Raw genomic sequence first — 5,271 nt, forward strand, 5'->3', positions numbered from 1 at the left:
ACAGCGTGGGAGTTTATTTATTCTTATTCGTAGTTGTCCCGAGTCAGGACCATACACTTATGTGACTACATGTCCATCAGAGTAGTCGGAAACTACTTCGAATTTGGTTACTTGGTGAAGTTACCTGCATCGGATAATTCAAATCATAAAAGTTAATGATCACCGTAACACTGATATAGAAGCCGATTTAACATGACCAGACATCAAAAATATCTTTAATATCTTTATATTACAGATGCTATTATGCTTACAAAATTTGCACCTATAACTGCAGGTAATTCTGGTTGATGTTCCACTTGAATGACCAATATGCCCATCCAAAAGAAGCTGAACCATACACATCTAACTGTGCTCTGCCGAAGTTTCGTTAATCCTCTGTAGACCCCCGTCTGCCAAATTCGTTCACCCACTCCCCTGCATTCATTTCCGACAAAACATTTGAGTAACTAATTGGGATGTTGATGTTGCTATGAAGAAACTACCACTTCTTTTGGTTTCGAGTTAACAGGCGACTAGTTTTTGAAAAGAAACTTCCAAAACAAACAAAGTATGTTTCTGCTAGTAAATCCTTACCAATAAACAACAACGGTCCATCAGCAGCGTTTAGGGAATCCATTTGAGACTTCCTATTTCTATATAAGAAATCGATATTCTCCTGTGTGCTCATATTTTCGAAGGAACTGTCATAGAGATTATAGTAGTGAAAGTCCAATACTACTTTTGATTTACCAGTGTTGGCCTTATAAATGTCAGCTGGGTCTCCAGGGCCAATCACCTGACTCATTATTACATAAGCGGTGGATGAATGTTTTCTCACAATGTTATATCCGTCATTGTAGTACTTCAGTACCGTATCCAAAGGAACTTCAAGAGAATGTGGTTCACTCAAAAGCTCAATCCCCAATAGAGCAGGATCATATGCGTACCTGCAAATGAAAGATGACATGCATGCTCAGATAGAAACATGACAAAAGTTTCCAGGAATTTGTATAAGCAATTTTCATTAAATAAGTCTGTTGTAAGAATATTAATGTATAAAGATAAACATATTTTACCTGGAAGCTAGGAATTCTATAGCTTCAAGGCTTCGCTGGATATTATCTGATATCAGCCAGTCAATAGAACCATCACGGCTAGAACTGTGATCCATTCCATTTTGGGAGCCTGGAGCTGCGTGAAGGTCAGTTATGCATTTTATGCCGAACTCACTGCACAACAAATTTAGATAGGTTTATTTTCAAAAAAACTACGGACCAGGATGACAAGAAAATTAGGAAAGAGAGGCCCACTGCGCCCATCGGAATGCATTATCTAGAGCTGCCAAGCCTCCCCCAACATACGGAGCTGGTGGATGGGGGTCTTTGGTAATCCACCACCCAACAGGTATCCTGACGGTGTTTATACCGTGTTTGCTAAGATAACGAAAATCTTCTCATGTAATATAGCTGTTCCTGTGTTCCTGCAATTCAAGTTAAATTTTTCTTTCGCGTATCAAAAACAAAAAAGTTTCTTTTTAAAGATCACTCATATGCGGCCCCCTTTTCATCCAGAGGTTTGAACTGCCCTCGAGTTCTATAAGCTACAGTTAAATCATAATAACTTGCCGTATACGTACCAACAAATGATGCAAACAGCAATTACTAGATCTGCGGGATATATAGTCTGTTTAATGGTATTTGCCAAAAGAAAATGATAAGGGAAATAGAAAATTACGGTGAGCACTTGTTTTGCTTTTTGCGGTCCATGCCCGTTGCAGAGCTGGTACTCTCCTTTCAAAGGGCCACCATCAAAAGTCATTACAAATATGGCTACATTACCATCATCAAAGCCTGGTGTCCCAACAAAGTCTGCTTTTATCTCATTTTCGGATGATGCCTAAAAATTTCGAAATATCAGATGAAGACTCCGTTTGTCCCAGTTTAGATATATGTGTAAGTGTTTTCATGGGGATTAAGGAAAAAAAAAAGACACTATAAATTTTCCGAATATACCGTCATTAATACTCCCTAAATTATACAATCTTTTTTTTTTTTTTTTTTTTTTTGAAGCATAGTCTTTATTTTTCAAAACTTAGATTCTAGTGAATTATTTAAGTGAGCTTGTATCATATTTTAAGTTTGTTTCGTATATTATTCCAAAGCAGGGATAAGTCAGTAAATTGTTGGAAAAACAAAGATAACCTTCACGGAATATGAGACTTGTAGAAAACCTAAAACCTTCAAACTAAACTGTCGAAGGAGTGAGTATGAATTACAAAGACCCTAATATTAAGGGAGAAGTTTAAATTTCTGAGGGTATCTCGCCTGTAGATATCTACCACTAGAATGTTTAATACGAACTCGATCATTGCTAGATCTGTTAGAGTATACAAATATTATATGGAAAGTTTTAGTATTTAGAGTTATATTTAGCGTTTGATATATTTAGTATGAATTGATTTACAAGTATTAGTCTTGCACACCAAGTTATGGTGTCGCTATATATACCTTATGGGTTCTCAATGTAAATCATCTCATTCAATAATACAATTCTCTTTTATCGTAATATCTAGTAGTTCTGTCTTGGTATCAGAAGGTTCGATCCGGACCTGTTGCCCACCTCGTTTTCTTTTCTAACCGGCGGCGGTAGCCTTCAATGCTACCGTCCGCCGGATCCTTCCTCCGCTGCAATATGATTAGTTTTTCTTATTGGGTTTTTATTTTTTAGGTTTATCATCTACAAAATCCTTCACCATTTTTTGGGGCGTATTCTTTCATTATTGATTAATTCCTTCCACAACTTTTTCTTCCTCACTTGTTCTACACCAATCTTTATTTTCTTTTAATTCTTTCTCAATAAAAATTCTCCCTGGTGATTAATAAACATCACATCATCGCTTAACACTTTCTTTGGTCCAACTCTTCTTTACTGTTAAACAAGAAACTTTCTCAACATCTCCTCCTCCTCCACTCCTATCACGTTTTCTGTTTCCTCTACAATACCCAACTTCTTTAATTAATCTCATATGTTTTCTCTTCCGCCACCATAAACGTCTTACTGTTCTTTGTTCCCAACTAGCGAACCAAGCCCACCAAATCCTCTAAGTCCATCCATTAAACCAAGCCCACCAGTTCCCGAAACGCAAATCATTCCTATAGCCATTAGTCCAAGCCTAGCATACATGTTTGTTAGTTTTCTATCAAATCCTTAATTCCCCATCTTACTACTATCCCGTTCACTACCTTTTCTTCCTTAATTTTCTTTGCACTATCAGCCGTTCCCACCAATAAAGCACATCTTTTCTGTCTTACTCTAATCTTTCCGACCACCACATTATACCGTCCACTCCATCTTAAACGTCAAAACCCCACTTTCCAAGCCCCGAACCCAACAGCCACTTAGGCCTAACCAACACCCATCATATCCACTCTTTGTCAACTTTTCTTCTCTTTTCTCTTATCGATGGTTCTTATATGCTCCATCAACGGTTATGTTATTTTCGCTTGGCGGTTCTCTGAAGCGGTATTCTTTTGAATGGTGACACGCTTCTTCTTATACTTCTCGGGCGTTTATTGGACCGCACTTCATCAACAACTTTCATGGCCAATCTCATGTTGTTTTTCCAATCTCCATGAGATTGAGGGAGGGTGTTAGAGTATACAAATATTATATGGAAAGTTTTAGTATTTAGAGTTATATTTAGCGTTTGATATATTTAGTATGAATTGATTTACAAGTATTAGTCTTGCATACCAAGTTATGGTGTCGCTATATATACCTTATGGGTTCTCAATGTAAATCATCTCATTCAATAATACAATTCTCTTTTATCGTAATATCTAGTAGTTCTGTCTAGATCTTTCAATAGTAAATGTTTCTTTCCACGATGGTGATCCTGATTTTGTGGTGATAGAGGCCCCTTGTCCAGCAAAGGATAGAAACTGTCCTTTAAAAGCACGCAGCTGATATTCCGATTGAGATATCCTCCATAACTGCAACAGAGAGTAGTTGCATGATATTTACATCTCGAATGCATAACTAAAGTTCCAAGGATTACACAAACGGTTCGAAAAAGAAGTATGGGAATTCTGGTTTAATATCTGTGATTACTCTGAAGGTTTCCCAGCCACTAGCTTTTTCCCTGTTTACGGTGACAGCGCCGGAATCCCCTCCCTCCTCTGCACATACATACTTATTTGTTCTCAGAGATCTGAAATGAACCTTTGCTCCGTCATGCATTAAAACCTTCAGTAATATACACAACCACCAAAACTAAAAGAACATATGCAAAATCACACAAAATCTCACCAAAAAGGATACTTACAAGCATATCTCCATTGGGAATTCCATCAAATAGTGAAGGTTTCATCCATCCTTCAACAACCAACCAATTACCCAAGTTAACACCTCTTACTTTCCCACCATAGACTCCATCGACTGCGCACAATGCTGAAAAAACAAAGAACAAACTCACTAATATATACCACTCTTGAAACATATGAAACTACAAAAATTTGGATAAAATGAAGACAAAGTAATGCATCTTGAAGATTATATACCAGAAGTTGCCCAAGAAAGGAAAAGAAATGAAAGTAAAAGACATTTGCAAGAAACGGAATCCATTAAAAATATTCGAGTAAATACAAGATACATAGTAAAAGAAGAAGCTAAAGAAGGCTTATATAGCAGCTAAAAATGGTGCCAGTGCAAGGCACGGTGTAAGATCAGATACCCTGCTTTATTCGTTAGAACAAACTACTAGAATTAATGGGTATTACAATAATAAGAACCAGGTGAAGATGAAGAGTGGAGGCGGTAGAAAAGCATTTAGTTTGAATTTTTTATTCCCACCCATTGAAGTGGATGTCGCGTGTAATGAACTATTGGGTTTATTATTCCTACTCATTTAAGTGGATGTCAAATGATGTCAAATGAACTAGGAGACCATAATCCAGTTCACCCAAGAGAAGAGCAGACGAAGCTGAAGTAAAAGACTAGGGAGACCATAGAAAAAGCATTTAATTTTAAATTTGTTTATTCCCACCCGGTTGAAGTGGATTTCACGTGGAATGAACTATTGGGTTTTCTAAAAATTTCACAGCTAGTTCGAACGGTCAAAAAAGTCATCATTTTTATGGCCGTCATGCAAACTTAGTCGTTTATCGATCATTTTCGCTATTCCGGTCATTTTCTTAGTTGATCTTCTAACATGATAACCCAGAAACAACAATATTTTAGAAAAACAAAAAACAAACAAAACAAAGACCGGTGCACCGAGTAAAGGAAAAGAAA

The 5,271-nt window shown here is 37.0% G+C and overlaps 1 pseudogene; it reads right to left on the reverse strand.

Moving 5' to 3' along the window:
- Positions 1–262: 262 nt before the first annotated feature.
- LOC113290350 lies at positions 263–4,715 on the reverse strand (annotated as a pseudogene).
- Between the last annotated feature and the right edge of the window lie 556 nt (positions 4,716–5,271).

Source organism: Papaver somniferum, chromosome 6 (genome assembly GCF_003573695.1).
Source record: "Papaver somniferum cultivar HN1 chromosome 6, ASM357369v1, whole genome shotgun sequence".
In the NCBI taxonomy this organism is placed as follows: Eukaryota; Viridiplantae; Streptophyta; class Magnoliopsida; order Ranunculales; family Papaveraceae; genus Papaver; species Papaver somniferum.